General features: G+C 45.1%; 14 non-coding genes across 14 annotated transcripts; all 14 read right to left on the reverse strand.

The window, feature by feature from the left end:
• Window positions 1-400: 400 nt before the first annotated feature.
• On the reverse strand, window positions 401-591 carry LOC141188716 (U2 spliceosomal RNA). Its single transcript, XR_012262799.1, has one exon. It is a non-coding gene; the product is annotated as a U2 spliceosomal RNA (small nuclear RNA).
• A 1,120-nt stretch (window positions 592-1,711) lies between these two features.
• Window positions 1,712-1,902, reverse strand: LOC141188717 (U2 spliceosomal RNA). Its single transcript, XR_012262800.1, has one exon. It is a non-coding gene; the product is annotated as a U2 spliceosomal RNA (small nuclear RNA).
• Window positions 1,903-3,020: 1,118 nt separating this feature from the next.
• On the reverse strand, window positions 3,021-3,211 carry LOC141184245 (U2 spliceosomal RNA). Its single transcript, XR_012259019.1, has one exon. It is a non-coding gene; the product is annotated as a U2 spliceosomal RNA (small nuclear RNA).
• Window positions 3,212-4,328: 1,117 nt separating this feature from the next.
• On the reverse strand, window positions 4,329-4,519 carry LOC141184501 (U2 spliceosomal RNA). Its single transcript, XR_012259250.1, has one exon. It is a non-coding gene; the product is annotated as a U2 spliceosomal RNA (small nuclear RNA).
• Window positions 4,520-5,639: 1,120 nt separating this feature from the next.
• Window positions 5,640-5,830, reverse strand: LOC141190910 (U2 spliceosomal RNA). Its single transcript, XR_012264920.1, has one exon. It is a non-coding gene; the product is annotated as a U2 spliceosomal RNA (small nuclear RNA).
• Window positions 5,831-6,950: 1,120 nt separating this feature from the next.
• LOC141188718 (U2 spliceosomal RNA) lies at window positions 6,951-7,141 on the reverse strand. Its single transcript, XR_012262801.1, has one exon. It is a non-coding gene; the product is annotated as a U2 spliceosomal RNA (small nuclear RNA).
• Window positions 7,142-8,261: 1,120 nt separating this feature from the next.
• On the reverse strand, window positions 8,262-8,452 carry LOC141188719 (U2 spliceosomal RNA). The gene has a single exon (XR_012262802.1). It is a non-coding gene; the product is annotated as a U2 spliceosomal RNA (small nuclear RNA).
• Window positions 8,453-9,570: 1,118 nt separating this feature from the next.
• Window positions 9,571-9,761, reverse strand: LOC141188722 (U2 spliceosomal RNA). The gene has a single exon (XR_012262804.1). It is a non-coding gene; the product is annotated as a U2 spliceosomal RNA (small nuclear RNA).
• A 1,117-nt stretch (window positions 9,762-10,878) lies between these two features.
• Window positions 10,879-11,069, reverse strand: LOC141188723 (U2 spliceosomal RNA). The gene has a single exon (XR_012262805.1). It is a non-coding gene; the product is annotated as a U2 spliceosomal RNA (small nuclear RNA).
• Window positions 11,070-12,191: 1,122 nt separating this feature from the next.
• On the reverse strand, window positions 12,192-12,382 carry LOC141188724 (U2 spliceosomal RNA). The gene has a single exon (XR_012262806.1). It is a non-coding gene; the product is annotated as a U2 spliceosomal RNA (small nuclear RNA).
• Window positions 12,383-13,501: 1,119 nt separating this feature from the next.
• On the reverse strand, window positions 13,502-13,692 carry LOC141188725 (U2 spliceosomal RNA). The gene has a single exon (XR_012262807.1). It is a non-coding gene; the product is annotated as a U2 spliceosomal RNA (small nuclear RNA).
• Window positions 13,693-14,811: 1,119 nt separating this feature from the next.
• On the reverse strand, window positions 14,812-15,002 carry LOC141188726 (U2 spliceosomal RNA). The gene has a single exon (XR_012262808.1). It is a non-coding gene; the product is annotated as a U2 spliceosomal RNA (small nuclear RNA).
• A 1,124-nt stretch (window positions 15,003-16,126) lies between these two features.
• Window positions 16,127-16,317, reverse strand: LOC141188728 (U2 spliceosomal RNA). Its single transcript, XR_012262810.1, has one exon. It is a non-coding gene; the product is annotated as a U2 spliceosomal RNA (small nuclear RNA).
• Window positions 16,318-17,437: 1,120 nt separating this feature from the next.
• LOC141188729 (U2 spliceosomal RNA) lies at window positions 17,438-17,628 on the reverse strand. The gene has a single exon (XR_012262811.1). It is a non-coding gene; the product is annotated as a U2 spliceosomal RNA (small nuclear RNA).
• Window positions 17,629-17,959: the final 331 nt, after the last annotated feature.

Below are 17,959 nucleotides of genomic sequence, written 5' to 3' on the forward strand. Positions count from 1 at the left end.
GCTGCTGTTGATAACAAGGGCATTTGCTAAATAGATGGTGTGTGTGCAACAATATACTGAAAGGCCAATTATATTGTGCAGCTTATCTCACCACCTGTAGTTATTTAGGTGAAAGCTCCAAAATGCTTGCCTAATATGTCTGTTTATCCAAAAGGAAGTATAGAGGGAGAGCTAGATAGATAGCATTGCATTACATTACATTACATGGCAATGCAATGCACAGTTGCTGAAGTTGAACCAAAATGAGCTTGTCATCTGGCTTCTGCAACTTTTAACATGAAAAATCCAATGAGGAGAAGAAAAGCAAAGCCAAAGAGTCCATCCCAAAATCCGACAAACAAGCAAAATGAACAAAAAGCATTGAATTCAATTCTTTCTGATTTTAGAAACTGCATTAAAGAAGGGGTGCACCGGTCCTGGAGATACTGCAATACCAGGTCAATGCGTGGAGTGGACAGAGCAAGCTCTTTTTCCATCTCCCTGTTCTAAAAATCCATTTAATATATGGTCCCCAGATAGGGGACGTATCAGATATTAAACTGATAAGAACAGATACTACACTTGATCTTAGCCAAAAGGCCGAGAAGCGATAACCAGAATTGGTTTCCAACTACGGTGCCACCCAAGGATTCTGAAAAGTCCATTTGTGGAGATGGCCACCTGGACTCCCGTTAAGAAGACATGCTGTCAACCTCTAGATCCCTCACATGCCTGCACTTTTCGGCTTGCTGCTGCTGCAATCCACGCGTTTTAGATCTGCATAACTCCACCTCTTTTAGCACAGTACCCTCAACCCCCGGCTGTTCCCACCCGCCTCAACACCGTTGGAAGGGAGGAGAACCAATTAAGGCGGGGGGGGGGTGGAACGAGCAGCTGTCTACCCTTAGCAGGAGGGTTGCTGATTAATTACCTCTCCTGCTGCTGCTGCTGCTGGCTGTCCAGCAGCAGACTGAAGGTGGCTGCTGCTGTGCGCAGGTATATAAAGGCTCAGAGCCTATTATGACACGCGCAGCCAGCGTTCCATTGCCACATTCCGTCTACTGCAGGCGGGATACCTGGATGGCTGAATGTCACTGAGAAGCTCACATAGACCGCCATAAGCAACAGTTTAAAAGAATGCCACAGACTAATCAACCAAACTTTTTGGGTTGGTTTCTCTTTTATAGTCTGCAGGCATTAAATGAAAGAAGTCAGTGTTCCAGCAGAGGGAGACAACGTTTCAGAAAAGGCATTGTAGCAAACCAAAAAAGAAATTTTAAGCGCAGCAGAGTAACCAGCTCACATACCTGTTAGCTCAGGTGAGTTTAAAAGGCTGCTGTTGATACCAAGGGCATTTGCTAAATAGATGGTGTGTGTGCAACAATATACTGAAAGGTCAATTATATTGTGCAGCTTATCTCACCACCTGTAGTTATTTAGGTGAAAGCTCCAAAATGCTTGCCTAATATGTCTGTTTATCCAAAAGGAAGTATAGAGGGAGAGCTAGATAGATAGCATTGCATTACATTACATTACATGGCAATGCAGTGCACAGTTGCTGAAGTTGAACCAAAATGAGCTTGTCATCTGGCTTCTGCAACTTTTAACATGAAAAATCCAATGAGGAGAAGAAAAGCAAAGCCAAAGAGTCCATCCCAAAATCCGACAAACAAGCAAAATGAACAAAAAGCATTGAATTCAATTCTTTCTGATTTTAGAAACTGCATTAAAGAAGGGGTGCACCGGTCCTGGAGATACTGCAATACCAGGTCAATGCGTGGAGTGGACAGAGCAAGCTCTTTTTCCATCTCCCTGTTCTAAAAATCCATTTAATATATGGTCCCCAGATAGGGGACGTATCAGATATTAAACTGATAAGAACAGATACTACACTTGATCTTAGCCAAAAGGCCGAGAAGCGATAACCAGAATTGGTTTCCGACTACGGTGCCACCCAAGGATTCTGAAAAGTCCATTTGTGGAGATGGCCACCTGGACTCCCGTTAAGAAGACAAGCTGTCAACCTCTAGATCCCTCACATGCCTGCACTTTTCGGCTTGCTGCTGCTGCAATCCACGCGTTTTAGATCTGCATAACTCCACCTCTTTTAGCACAGTACCCTCAACCCCCGGCTGTTCCCACCCGCCTCAACACCGTTGGAAGGGAGGAGAACCAATTAAGGCGGGGGGGGTGGAACGAGCAGCTGTCTACCCTTAGCAGGAGGGTTGCTGATTAATTACCTCTCCTGCTGCTGCTGCTGCTGGCTGTCCAGCAGCAGACTGAAGGTGGCTGCTGCTGTGCGCAGGTATATAAAGGCTCAGAGCCTATTATGACACGCGCAGCCAGCGTTCCATTGCCACATTCCGTCTACTGCAGGCGGGATACCTGGATGGCTGAATGTCACTGAGAAGCTCACAGAGACCGCCATAAGCAACAGTTTAAAAGAATGCCACAGACTAATCAACCAAACTTTTTGGGTTGGTTTCTCTTTTATAGTCTGCAGGCATTAAATGAAAGAAGTCAGTGTTCCAGCAGAGGGAGACAACGTTTCAGAAAAGGCATTGTAGCAAACCAAAAAAGAAATTTTAAGCGCAGCAGAGTAACCAGCTCACATACCTGTTAGCTCAGGTGAGTTTAAAAGGCTGCTGTTGATAACAAGGGCATTTGCTAAATAGATGGTGTGTGTGCAACAATATACTGAAAGGTCAATTATATTGTGCAGCTTATCTCACCACCTGTAGTTATTTAGGTGAAAGCTCCAAAATGCTTGCCTAATATGTCTGTTTATCCAAAAGGAAGTATAGAGGGAGAGCTAGATAGATAGCATTGCATTACATTACATTACATGGCAATGCAATGCACAGTTGCTGAAGTTGAACCAAAATGAGCTTGTCATCTGGCTTCTGCAACTTTTAACATGAAAAATCCAATGAGGAGAAGAAAAGCAAAGCCAAAGAGTCCATCCCAAAATCCGACAAACAAGCAAAATGAACAAAAAGCATTGAATTCAATTCTTTCTGATTTTAGAAACTGCATTAAAGAAGGGGTGCACCAGTCCTGGAGATACTGCAATACCAGGTCAATGCGTGGAGTGGACAGAGCAAGCTCTTTTTCCATCTCCCTGTTCTAAAAATCCATTTAATATATGGTCCCCAGATAGGGGACGTATCAGATATTAAACTGATAAGAACAGATACTACACTTGATCTTAGCCAAAAGGCCGAGAAGCGATAACCAGAATTGGTTTCCGACTACGGTGCCACCCAAGGATTCTGAAAAGTCCATTTGTGGAGATGGCCACCTGGACTCCCGTTAAGAAGACATGCTGTCAACCTCTAGATCCCTCACATGCCTGCACTTTTCGGCTTGCTGCTGCTGCAATCCACGCGTTTTAGATCTGCATAACTCCACCTCTTTTAGCACAGTACCCTCAACCCCCGGCTGTTCCCACCCGCCTCAACACCGTTGGAAGGGAGGAGAACCAATTAAGGCGGGGGGGGGGTGGAACGAGCAGCTGTCTACCCTTAGCAGGAGGGTTGCTGATTAATTACCTCTCCTGCTGCTGCTGCTGGCTGTCCAGCAGCAGACTGAAGGTGGCTGCTGCTGTGCGCAGGTATATAAAGGCTCAGAGCCTATTATGACACGCGCAGCCAGCGTTCCATTGCCACATTCCGTCTACTGCAGGCGGGATACCTGGATGGCTGAATGTCACTGAGAAGCTCACAGAGACCGCCATAAGCAACAGTTTAAAAGAATGCCACAGACTAATCAACCAAACTTTTTGGGTTGGTTTCTCTTTTATAGTCTGCAGGCATTAAATGAAAGAAGTCAGTGTTCCAGCAGAGGGAGACAACGTTTCAGAAAAGGCATTGTAGCAAACCAAAAAAGAAATTTTAAGCGCAGCAGAGTAACCAGCTCACATACCTGTTAGCTCAGGTGAGTTTAAAAGGCTGCTGTTGATAACAAGGGCATTTGCTAAATAGATGGTGTGTGTGCAACAATATACTGAAAGGTCAATTATATTGTGCAGCTTATCTCACCACCTGTAGTTATTTAGGTGAAAGCTCCAAAATGCTTGCCTAATATGTCTGTTTATCCAAAAGGAAGTATAGAGGGAGAGCTAGATAGATAGCATTGCATTACATTACATTACATGGCAATGCAATGCACAGTTGCTGAAGTTGAACCAAAATGAGCTTGTCATCTGGCTTCTGCAACTTTTAACATGAAAAATCCAATGAGGAGAAGAAAAGCAAAGCCAAAGAGTCCATCCCAAAATCCGACAAACAAGCAAAATGAACAAAAAGCATTGAATTCAATTCTTTCTGATTTTAGAAACTGCATTAAAGAAGGGGTGCACCGGTCCTGGAGATACTGCAATACCAGGTCAATGCGTGGAGTGGACAGAGCAAGCTCTTTTTCCATCTCCCTGTTCTAAAATTCCATTTAATATATGGTCCCCAGATAGGGGACGTATCAGATATTAAACTGATAAGAACAGATACTACACTTGATCTTAGCCAAAAGGCCGAGAAGCGATAACCAGAATTGGTTTCCGACTACGGTGCCACCCAAGGATTCTGAAAAGTCCATTTGTGGAGATGGCCACCTGGACTCCCGTTAAGAAGACATGCTGTCAACCTCTAGATCCCTCACATGCCTGCACTTTTCGGCTTGCTGCTGCTGCAATCCACGCGTTTTAGATCTGCATAACTACACCTCTTTTAGCACAGTACCCTCAACCCCCGGCTGTTCCCACCCGCCTCAACACCGTTGGAAGGGAGGAGAACCAATTAAGGCGGGGGGGGGGTGGAACGAGCAGCTGTCTACCCTTAGCAGGAGGGTTGCTGATTAATTACCTCTCCTGCTGCTGCTGCTGCTGGCTGTCCAGCAGCAGACTGAAGGTGGCTGCTGCTGTGCGCAGGTATATAAAGGCTCAGAGCCTATTATGACACGCGCAGCCAGCGTTCCATTGCCACATTCCGTCTACTGCAGGCGGGATACCTGGATGGCTGAATGTCACTGAGAAGCTCACAGAGACCGCCATAAGCAACAGTTTAAAAGAATGCCACAGACTAATCAACCAAACTTTTTGGGTTGGTTTCTCTTTTATAGTCTGCAGGCATTAAATGAAAGAAGTCAGTGTTCCAGCAGAGGGAGACAACGTTTCAGAAAAGGCATTGTAGCAAACCAAAAAAGAAATTTTAAGCGCAGCAGAGTAACCAGCTCACATACCTGTTAGCTCAGGTGAGTTTAAAAGGCTGCTGTTGATAACAAGGGCATTTGCTAAATAGATGGTGTGTGTGCAACAATATACTGAAAGGTCAATTATATTGTGCAGCTTATCTCACCACCTGTAGTTATTTAGGTGAAAGCTCCAAAATGCTTGCCTAATATGTCTGTTTATCCAAAAGGAAGTATAGAGGGAGAGCTAGATAGATAGCATTGCATTACATTACATTACATGGCAATGCAATGCACAGTTGCTGAAGTTGAACCAAAATGAGCTTGTCATCTGGCTTCTGCAACTTTTAACATGAAAAATCCAATGAGGAGAAGAAAAGCAAAGCCAAAGAGTCCATCCCAAAATCCGACCAACAAGCAAAATGAACAAAAAGCATTGAATTCAATTCTTTCTGATTTTAGAAACTGCATTAAAGAAGGGGTGCACTGGTCCTGGAGATACTGCAATACCAGGTCAATGCGTGGAGTGGACAGAGCAAGCTCTTTTTCCATCTCCCTGTTCTAAAAATCCATTTAATATATGGTCCCCAGATAGGGGACGTATCAGATATTAAACTGATAAGAACAGATACTACACTTGATCTTAGCCAAAAGGCCGAGAAGCAATAACCAGAATTGGTTTCCGACTACGGTGCCACCCAAGGATTCTGAAAAGTCCATTTGTGGAGATGGCCACCTGGACTCCCGTTAAGAAGACATGCTGTCAACCTCTAGATCCCTCACATGCCTGCACTTTTCGGCTTGCTGCTGCTGCAATCCACGCGTTTTAGATCTGCATAACTCCACCTCTTTTAGCACAGTACCCTCAACCCCCGGCTGTTCCCACCCGCCTCAACACCGTTGGAAGGGAGGAGAACCAATTAAGGCGGGGGGGGGGTGGAACGAGCAGCTGTCTACCCTTAGCAGGAGGGTTGCTGATTAATTACCTCTCCTGCTGCTGCTGCTGCTGGCTGTCCAGCAGCAGACTGAAGGTGGCTGCTGCTGTGCGCAGGTATATAAAGGCTCAGAGCCTATTATGACACGCGCAGCCAGCGTTCCATTGCCACATTCCGTCTACTGCAGGCGGGATACCTGGATGGCTGAATGTCACTGAGAAGCTCACAGAGACCGCCATAAGCAACAGTTTAAAAGAATGCCACAGACTAATCAACCAAACTTTTTGGGTTGGTTTCTCTTTTATAGTCTGCAGGCATTAAATGAAAGAAGTCAGTGTTCCAGCAGAGGGAAACAACGTTTCAGAAAAGGCATTGTAGCAAACCAAAAAAGAAATTTTAAGCGCAGCAGAGTAACCAGCTCACATACCTGTTAGCTCAGGTGAGTTTAAAAGGCTGCTGTTGATAACAAGGGCATTTGCTAAATAGATGGTGTGTGTGCAACAATATACTGAAAGGTCAATTATATTGTGCAGCTTATCTCACCACCTGTAGTTATTTAGGTGAAAGCTCCAAAATGCTTGCCTAATATGTCTGTTTATCCAAAAGGAAGTATAGAGGGAGAGCTAGATAGATAGCATTGCATTACATTACATTACATGGCAATGCAATGCACAGTTGCTGAAGTTGAACCAAAATGAGCTTGTCATCTGGCTTCTGCAACTTTTAACATGAAAAATCCAATGAGGAGAAGAAAAGCAAAGCCAAAGAGTCCATCCCAAAATCCGACAAACAAGCAAAATGAACAAAAAGCATTGAATTCAATTCTTTCTGATTTTAGAAACTGCATTAAAGAAGGGGTGCACCGGTCCTGGAGATACTGCAATACCAGGTCAATGCGTGGAGTGGACAGAGCAAGCTCTTTTTCCATCTCCCTGTTCTAAAAATCCATTTAATATATGGTCCCCAGATAGGGGACGTATCAGATATTAAACTGATAAGAACAGATACTACACTTGATCTTAGCCAAAAGGCCGAGAAGCGATAACCAGAATTGGTTTCCGACTACGGTGCCACCCAAGGATTCTGAAAAGTCCATTTGTGGAGATGGCCACCTGGACTCCCGTTAAGAAGACATGCTGTCAACCTCTAGATCCCTCACATGCCTGCACTTTTCGGCTTGCTGCTGCTGCAATCCACGCGTTTTAGATCTGCATAACTCCACCTCTTTTAGCACAGTACCCTCAACCCCCGGCTGTTCCCACCCGCCTCAACACCGTTGGAAGGGAGGAGAACCAATTAAGGCGGGGGGGGGGTGGAACGAGCAGCTGTCTACCCTTAGCAGGAGGGTTGCTGATTAATTACCTCTCCTGCTGCTGCTGCTGCTGGCTGTCCAGCAGCAGACTGAAGGTGGCTGCTGCTGTGCGCAGGTATATAAAGGCTCAGAGCCTATTATGACACGCGCAGCCAGCGTTCCATTGCCACATTCCGTCTACTGCAGGCGGGATACCTGGATGGCTGAATGTCACTGAGAAGCTCACAGAGACCGCCATAAGCAACAGTTTAAAAGAATGCCACAGACTAATCAACCAAACTTTTTGGGTTGGTTTCTCTTTTATAGTCTGCAGGCATTAAATGAAAGAAGTCAGTGTTCCAGCAGAGGGAGACAACGTTTCAGAAAAGGCATTGTAGCAAACCAAAAAAGAAATTTTAAGCGCAGCAGAGTAACCAGCTCACATACCTGTTAGCTCAGGTGAGTTTAAAAGGCTGCTGTTGATAACAAGGGCATTTGCTAAATAGATGGTGTGTGTGCAACAATATACTGAAAGGTCAATTATATTGTGCAGCTTATCTCACCACCTGTAGTTATTTAGGTGAAAGCTCCAAAATGCTTGCCTAATATGTCTGTTTATCCAAAAGGAAGTATAGAGGGAGAGCTAGATAGATAGCATTGCATTACATTACATTACATGGCAATGCAATGCACAGTTGCTGAAGTTGAACCAAAATGAGCTTGTCATCTGGCTTCTGCAACTTTTAACATGAAAAATCCAATGAGGAGAAGAAAAGCAAAACCAAAGAGTCCATCCCAAAATCCGACAAACAAGCAAAATGAACAAAAAGCATTGAATTCAATTCTTTCTGATTTTAGAAACTGCATTAAAGAAGGGGTGCACCGGTCCTGGAGATACTGCAATACCAGGTCAATGCGTGGAGTGGACAGAGCAAGCTCTTTTTCCATCTCCCTGTTCTAAAAATCCATTTAATATATGGTCCCCAGATAGGGGACGTATCAGATATTAAACTGATAAGAACAGATACTACACTTGATCTTAGCCAAAAGGCCGAGAAGCGATAACCAGAATTGGTTTCCGACTACGGTGCCACCCAAGGATTCTGAAAAGTCCATTTGTGGAGATGGCCACCTGGACTCCCGTTAAGAAGACATGCTGTCAACCTCTAGATCCCTCACATGCCTGCACTTTTCGGCTTGCTGCTGCTGCAATCCACGCGTTTTAGATCTGCATAACTCCACCTCTTTTAGCACAGTACCCTCAACTCCCGGCTGTTCCCACCCGCCTCAACACCGTTGGAAGGGAGGAGAACCAATTAAGGCGGGGGGGGGGGTGGAACGAGCAGCTGTCTACCCTTAGCAGGAGGGTTGCTGATTAATTACCTCTCCTGCTGCTGCTGCTGGCTGTCCAGCAGCAGACTGAAGGTGGCTGCTGCTGTGCGCAGGTATATAAAGGCTCAGAGCCTATTATGACACGCGCAGCCAGCGTTCCATTGCCACATTCCGTCTACTGCAGGCGGGATACCTGGATGGCTGAATGTCACTGAGAAGCTCACAGAGACCGCCATAAGCAACAGTTTAAAAGAATGCCACAGACTAATCAACCAAACTTTTTGGGTTGGTTTCTCTTTTATAGTCTGCAGGCATTAAATGAAAGAAGTCAGTGTTCCAGCAGAGGGAGACAACGTTTCAGAAAAGGCATTGTAGCAAACCAAAAAAGAAATTTTAAGCGCAGCAGAGTAACCAGCTCACATACCTGTTAGCTCAGGTGAGTTTAAAAGGCTGCTGTTGATAACAAGGGCATTTGCTAAATAGATGGTGTGTGTGCAACAATATACTGAAAGGTCAATTATATTGTGCAGCTTATCTCACCACCTGTAGTTATTTAGGTGAAAGCTCCAAAATGCTTGCCTAATATGTCTGTTTATCCAAAAGGAAGTATAGAGGGAGAGCTAGATAGATAGCATTGCATTACATTACATTACATGGCAATGCAATGCACAGTTGCTGAAGTTGAACCAAAATGAGCTTGTCATCTGGCTTCTGCAACTTTTAACATGAAAAATCCAATGAGGAGAAGAAAAGCAAAGCCAAAGAGTCCATCCCAAAATCCGACAAACAAGCAAAATGAACAAAAAGCATTGAATTCAATTCTTTCTGATTTTAGAAACTGCATTAAAGAAGGGGTGCACCGGTCCTGGAGATACTGCAATACCAGGTCAATGCGTGGAGTGGACAGAGCAAGCTCTTTTTCCATCTCCCTGTTCTAAAAATCCATTTAATATATGGTCCCCAGATAGGGGACGTATCAGATATTAAACTGATAAGAACAGATACTACACTTGATCTTAGCCAAAAGGCCGAGAAGCGATAACCAGAATTGGTTTCTGACTACGGTGCCACCCAAGGATTCTGAAAAGTCCATTTGTGGAGATGGCCACCTGGACTCCCGTTAAGAAGACATGCTGTCAACCTCTAGATCCCTCACATGCCTGCACTTTTCGGCTTGCTGCTGCTGCAATCCACGCGTTTTAGATCTGCATAACTCCACCTCTTTTAGCACAGTACCCTCAACCCCCGGCTGTTCCCACCCGCTTCAACACCGTTGGAAGGGAGGAGAACCAATTAAGGCGGGGGGGGGGTGGAACGAGCAGCTGTCTACCCTTAGCAGGAGGGTTGCTGATTAATTACCTCTCCTGCTGCTGCTGCTGGCTGTCCAGCAGCAGACTGAAGGTGGCTGCTGCTGTGCGCAGGTATATAAAGGCTCAGAGCCTATTATGACACGCGCAGCCAGCGTTCCATTGCCACATTCCGTCTACTGCAGGCGGGATACCTGGATGGCTGAATGTCACTGAGAAGCTCACAGAGACCGCCATAAGCAACAGTTTAAAAGAATGCCACAGACTAATCAACCAAACTTTTTGGGTTGGTTTCTCTTTTATAGTCTGCAGGCATTAAATGAAAGAAGTCAGTGTTCCAGCAGAGGGAGACAACGTTTCAGAAAAGGCATTGTAGCAAACCAAAAAAGAAATTTTAAGCGCAGCAGAGTAACCAGCTCACATACCTGTTAGCTCAGGTGAGTTTAAAAGGCTGCTGTTGATAACAAGGGCATTTGCTAAATAGATGGTGTGTGTGCAACAATATACTGAAAGGTCAATTATATTGTGCAGCTTATCTCACCACCTGTAGTTATTTAGGTGAAAGCTCCAAAATGCTTGCCTAATATGTCTGTTTATCCAAAAGGAAGTATAGAGGGAGAGCTAGATAGATAGCATTGCATTACATTACATTACATGGCAATGCAATGCACAGTTGCTGAAGTTGAACCAAAATGAGCTTGTCATCTGGCTTCTGCAACTTTTAACATGAAAAATCCAATGAGGAGAAGAAAAGCAAAGCCAAAGAGTCCATCCCAAAATCCGACAAACAAGCAAAATGAACAAAAAGCATTGAATTCAATTCTTTCTGATTTTAGAAACTGCATTAAAGAAGGGGTGCACCGGTCCTGGAGATACTGCAATACCAGGTCAATGCGTGGAGTGGACAGAGCAAGCTCTTTTTCCATCTCCCTGTTCTAAAAATCCATTTAATATATGGTCCCCAGATAGGGGACGTATCAGATATTAAACTGATAAGAACAGATACTACACTTGATCTTAGCCAAAAGGCCGAGAAGCGATAACCAGAATTGGTTTCCGACTACGGTGCCACCCAAGGATTCTGAAAAGTCCATTTGTGGAGATGGCCACCTGGACTCCCGTTAAGAAGACATGCTGTCAACCTCTAGATCCCTCACATGCCTGCACTTTTCGGCTTGCTGCTGCTGCAATCCACGCGTTTTAGATCTGCATAACTCCACCTCTTTTAGCACAGTACCCTCAACCCCCGGCTGTTCCCACCCGCCTCAACACCGTTGGAAGGGAGGAGAACCAATTAAGGCGGGGGGGGGGGGTGGAACGAGCAGCTGTCTACCCTTAGCAGGAGGGTTGCTGATTAATTACCTCTCCTGCTGCTGCTGCTGCTGGCTGTCCAGCAGCAGACTGAAGGTGGCTGCTGCTGTGCGCAGGTATATAAAGGCTCAGAGCCTATTATGACACGCGCAGCCAGCGTTCCATTGCCACATTCCGTCTACTGCAGGCGGGATACCTGGATGGCTGAATGTCACTGAGAAGCTCACAGAGACCGCCATAAGCAACAGTTTAAAAGAATGCCACAGACTAATCAACCAAACTTTTTGGGTTGGTTTCTCTTTTATAGTCTGCAGGCATTAAATGAAAGAAGTCAGTGTTCCAGCAGAGGGAGACAACGTTTCAGAAAAGGCATTGTAGCAAACCAAAAAAGAAATTTTAAGCGCAGCAGAGTAACCAGCTCACATACCTGTTAGCTCAGGTGAGTTTAAAAGGCTGCTGTTGATAACAAGGGCATTTGCTAAATAGATGGTGTGTGTGCAACAATATACTGAAAGGTCAATTATATTGTGCAGCTTATCTCACCACCTGTAGTTATTTAGGTGAAAGCTCCAAAATGCTTGCCTAATATGTCTGTTTATCCAAAAGGAAGTATAGAGGGAGAGCTAGATAGATAGCATTGCATTACATTACATTACATGGCAATGCAATGCACAGTTGCTGAAGTTGAACCAAAATGAGCTTGTCATCTGGCTTCTGCAACTTTTAACATGAAAAATCCAATGAGGAGAAGAAAAGCAAAGCCAAAGAGTCCATCCCAAAATCCGACAAACAAGCAAAATGAACAAAAAGCATTGAATTCAATTCTTTCTGATTTTAGAAACTGCATTAAAGAAGGGGTGCACCGGTCCTGGAGATACTGCAATACCAGGTCAATGCGTGGAGTGGACAGAGCAAGCTCTTTTTCCATCTCCCTGTTCTAAAAATCCATTTAATATATGGTCCCCAGATAGGGGACGTATCAGATATTAAACTGATAAGAACAGATACTACACTTGATCTTAGCCAAAAGGCCGAGAAGCGATAACCAGAATTGGTTCCGACTACGGTGCCACCCAAGGATTCTGAAAAGTCCATTTGTGGAGATGGCCACCTGGACTCCCGTTAAGAAGACATGCTGTCAACCTCTAGATCCCTCACATGCCTGCACTTTTCGGCTTGCTGCTGCTGCAATCCACGCGTTTTAGATCTGCATAACTCCACCTCTTTTAGCACAGTACCCTCAACCCCCGGCTGTTCCCACCCGCCTCAACACCGTTGGAAGGGAGGAGAACCAATTAAGGCGGGGGGGGGGTGGAACGAGCAGCTGTCTACCCTTAGCAGGAGGGTTGCTGATTAATTACCTCTCCTGCTGCTGCTGCTGCTGGCTGTCCAGCAGCAGACTGAAGGTGGCTGCTGCTGTGCGCAGGTATATAAAGGCTCAGAGCCTATTATGACACGCGCAGCCAGCGTTCCATTGCCACATTCCGTCTACTGCAGGCGGGATACCTGGATGGCTGAATGTCACTGAGAAGCTCACAGAGACCGCCATAAGCAACAGTTTAAAAGAATGCCACAGACTAATCAACCAAACTTTTTGGGTTGGTTTCTCTTTTATAGTCTGCAGGCATTAAATGAAAGAAGTCAGTGTTCCAGCAGAGGGAGACAACGTTTCAGAAAAGGCATTGTAGCAAACCAAAAAAGAAATTTTAAGCGCAGCAGAGTAACCAGCTCACATACCTGTTAGCTCAGGTGAGTTTAAAAGGCTGCTGTTGATAACAAGGGCATTTGCTAAATAGATGGTGTGTGTGCAACAATATACTGAAAGGTCAATTATATTGTGCAGCTTATCTCACCACCTGTAGTTATTTAGGTGAAAGCTCCAAAATGCTTGCCTAATATGTCTGTTTATCCAAAAGGAAGTATAGAGGGAGAGCTAGATAGATAGCATTGCATTACATTACATTACATGGCAATGCAATGCACAGTTGCTGAAGTTGAACCAAAATGCGCTTGTCATCTGGCTTCTGCAACTTTTAACATGAAAAATCCAATGAGGAGAAGAAAAGCAAAGCCAAAGAGTCCATCCCAAAATCCGACAAACAAGCAAAATGAACAAAAAGCATTGAATTCAATTCTTTCTGATTTTAGAAACTGCATTAAAGAAGGGGTGCACCGGTCCTGGAGATACTGCAATACCAGGTCAATGCGTGGAGTGGACAGAGCAAGCTCTTTTTCCATCTCCCTGTTCTAAAAATCCATTTAATATATGGTCCCCAGATAGGGGACGTATCAGATATTAAACTGATAAGAACAGATACTACACTTGATCTTAGCCAAAAGGCCGAGAAGCGATAACCAGAATTGGTTTCCGACTACGGTGCCACCCAAGGATTCTGAAAAGTCCATTTGTGGAGATGGCCACCTGGACTCCCGTTAAGAAGACATGCTGTCAACCTCTAGATCCCTCACATGCCTGCACTTTTCGGCTTGCTGCTGCTGCAATCCACGCGTTTTAGATCTGCATAACTCCACCTCTTTTAGCACAGTACCCTCAACCCCCGGCTGTTCCCACCCGCCTCAACACCGTTGGAAGGGAGGAGAACCAATTAAGGCGGGGGGGGGGGGTGGAACGAGCAGCTGTCTACCCTTAGCAGGAGGGTTGCTGATTAATTACCTCTCCTGCTGCTGCTGCTGGCTGTCCAGCAGCAGACTGAAGGTGGCTGCTGCTGTGCGCAGGTATATAAAGGCTCAGAGCCTATTATGACACGCGCAGCCAGCGTTCCATTGCCACATTCCGTCTACTGCAGGCGGGATACCTGGATGGCTGAATGTCACTGAGAAGCTCACAGAGACCGCCATAAGCAACAGTTTAAAAGAATGCCACAGACTAATCAACCAAACTTTTTGGGTTGGTTTCTCTTTTATAGTCTGCAGGCATTAAATGAAAGAAGTCAGTGTTCCAGCAGAGGGAGACAACGTTTCAGAAAAGGCATTGTAGCAAACCAAAAAAGAAATTTTAAGCGCAGCAGAGTAACCAGCTCACATACCTGTTAGCTCAGGTGAGTTTAAAAGGCTGCTGTTGATAACAAGGGCATTTGCTAAATAGATGGTGTGTGTGCAACAATATACTGAAAGGTCAATTATATTGTGCAGCTTATCTCACCACCTGTAGTTATTTAGGTGAAAGCTCCAAAATGCTTGCCTAATATGTCTGTTTATCCAAAAGGAAGTATAGAGGGAGAGCTAGATAGATAGCATTGCATTACATTACATTACATGGCAATGCAATGCACAGTTGCTGAAGTTGAACCAAAATGAGCTTGTCATCTGGCTTCTGCAACTTTTAACATGAAAAATCCAATGAGGAGAAGAAAAGCAAAGCCAAAGAGTCCATCCCAAAATCCGACAAACAAGCAAAATGAACAAAAAGCATTGAATTCAATTCTTTCTGATTTTAGAAACTGCATTAAAGAAGGGGTGCACCGGTCCTGGAGATACTGCAATACCAGGTCAATGCGTGGAGTGGACAGAGCAAGCTCTTTTTCCATCTCCCTGTTCTAAAAATCCATTTAATATATGGTCCCCAGATAGGGGACGTATCAGATATTAAACTGATAAGAACAGATACTACACTTGATCTTAGCCAAAAGGCCGAGAAGCGATAACCAGAATTGGTTTCTGACTACGGTGCCACCCAAGGATTCTGAAAAGTCCATTTGTGGAGATGGCCACCTGGACTCCCGTTAAGAAGACATGCTGTCAACCTCTAGATCCCTCACATGCCTGCACTTTTCGGCTTGCTGCTGCTGCAATCCACGCGTTTTAGATCTGCATAACTCCACCTCTTTTAGCACAGTACCCTCAACCCCCGGCTGTTCCCACCCGCTTCAACACCGTTGGAATTGAGGAGAACCAATTAAGGCGGGGGGGGGGGGGGTGGAACGAGCAGCTGTCTACCCTTAGCAGGAGGGTTGCTGATTAATTACCTCTCCTGCTGCTGCTGCTGCTGGCTGTCCAGCAGCAGACTGAAGGTGGCTGCTGCTGTGCGCAGGTATATAAAGGCTCAGAGCCTATTATGACACGCGCAGCCAGCGTTCCATTGCCACATTCCGTCTACTGCAGGCGGGATACCTGGATGGCTGAATGTCACTGAGAAGCTCACAGAGACCGCCATAAGCAACAGTTTAAAAGAATGCCACAGACTAATCAACCAAACTTTTTGGGTTGGTTTCTCTTTTATAGTCTGCAGGCATTAAATGAAAGAAGTCAGTGTTCCAGCAGAGGGAGACAACGTTTCAGAAAAGGCATTGTAGCAAACCAAAAAAGAAATTTTAAGCGCAGCAGAGTAACCAGCTCACATACCTGTTAGCTCAGGTGAGTTTAAAAGGCTGCTGTTGATAACAAGGGCATTTGCTAAATAGATGGTGTGTGTGCAACAATATACTGAAAGGTCAATTATATTGTGCAGCTTATCTCACCACCTGTAGTTATTTAGGTGAAAGCTCCAAAATGCTTGCCTAATATGTCTGTTTATCCAAAAGGAAGTATAGAGGGAGAGCTAGATAGATAGCATTGCATTACATTACATTACATGGCAATGCAATGCACAGTTGCTGAAGTTGAACCAAAATGAGCTTGTCATCTGGCTTCTGCAACTTTTAACATGAAAAATCCAATGAGGAGAAGAAAAGCAAAGCCAAAGAGTCCATCCCAAAATCCGACAAACAAGCAAAATGAACAAAAAGCATTGAATTCAATTCTTTCTGATTTTAGAAACTGCATTAAAGAAGGGGTGCACCGGTCCTGGAGATACTGCAATACCAGGTCAATGCGTGGAGTGGACAGAGCAAGCTCTTTTTCCATCTCCCTGTTCTAAAAATCCATTTAATATATGGTCCCCAGATAGGGGACGTATCAGATATTAAACTGATAAGAACAGATACTACACTTGATCTTAGCCAAAAGGCCGAGAAGCGATAACCAGAATTGGTTTCCGACTACGGTGCCACCCAAGGATTCTGAAAAGTCCATTTGTGGAGATGGCCACCTGGACTCCCGTTAAGAAGACATGCTGTCAACCTCTAGATCCCTCACATGCCTGCACTTTTCGGCTTGCTGCTGCTGCAATCCACGCGTTTTAGATCTGCATAACTCCACCTCTTTTAGCACAGTACCCTCAACCCCCGGCTGTTCCCACCCGCCTCAACACCGTTGGAAGGGAGGAGAACCAATTAAGGCGGGGGGGGGGTGGAACGAGCAGCTGTCTACCCTTAGCAGGAGGGTTGCTGATTAATTACCTCTCCTGCTGCTGCTGCTGCTGGCTGTCCAGCAGCAGACTGAAGGTGGCTGCTGCTGTGCGCAGGTATATAAAGGCTCAGAGCCTATTATGACACGCGCAGCCAGCGTTCCATTGCCACATTCCGTCTACTGCAGGCGGGATACCTGGATGGCTGAATGTCACTGAGAAGCTCACAGAGACCGCCATAAGCAACAGTTTAAAAGAATGCCACAGACTAATCAACCAAACTTTTTGGGTTGGTTTCTCTTTTATAGTCTGCAGGCATTAAATGAAAGAAGTCAGTGTTCCAGCAGAGGGAGACAACGTTTCAGAAAAGGCATTGTAGCAAACCAAAAAAGAAATTTTAAGCGCAGCAGAGTAACCAGCTCACATACCTGTTAGCTCAGGTGAGTTTAAAAGGCTGCTGTTGATAACAAGGGCATTTGCTAAATAGATGGTGTGTGTGCAACAATATACTGAAAGGTCAATTATATTGTGCAGCTTATCTCACCACCTGTAGTTATTTAGGTGAAAGCTCCAAAATGCTTGCCTAATATGTCTGTTTATCCAAAAGGAAGTATAGAGGGAGAGCTAGATAGATAGCATTGCATTACATTACATTACATGGCAATGCAATGCACAGTTGCTGAAGTTGAACCAAAATGAGCTTGTCATCTGGCTTCTGCAACTTTTAACATGAAAAATCCAATGAGGAGAAGAAAAGCAAAGCCAAAGAGTCCATCCCAAAATCCGACAAACAAGCAAAATGAACAAAAAGCATTGAATCCAATTCTTTCTGATTTTAGAAACTGCATTAAAGAAGGGGTGCACCGGTCCTGGAGATACTGCAATACCAGGTCAATGCGTGGAGTGGACAGAGCAAGCTCTTTTTCCATCTCCCTGTTCTAAAAATCCATTTAATATATGGTCCCCAGATAGGGGACGTATCAGATATTAAACTGATAAGAACAGATACTACACTTGATCTTAGCCAAAAGGCCGAGAAGCGATAACCAGAATTGGTTTCCGACTACGGTGCCACCCAAGGATTCTGAAAAGTCCATTTGTGGAGATGGCCACCTGGACTCCCGTTAAGAAGACATGCTGTCAACCTCTAGATCCCTCACATGCCTGCACTTTTCGGCTTGCTGCTGCTGCAATCCACGCGTTTTAGATCTGCATAACTCCACCTCTTTTAGCACAGTACCCTCAACCCCCGGCTGTTCCCACCCGCCTCAACACCGTTGGAAGGGAGGAGAACCAATTAAGGCGGGGGGGGGGGTGGAACGAGCAGCTGTCTACCCTTAGCAGGAGGGTTGCTGATTAATTACCTCTCCTGCTG

The sequence above is a fragment of the Phyllobates terribilis genome, unplaced genomic scaffold (genome assembly GCF_046119375.1).
Source record: "Phyllobates terribilis strain yellow unplaced genomic scaffold, ASM4611937v1 Scaffold_40__1_contigs__length_11209783, whole genome shotgun sequence".
Lineage (NCBI taxonomy): Eukaryota > Metazoa > Chordata > Amphibia > Anura > Dendrobatidae > Phyllobates > Phyllobates terribilis.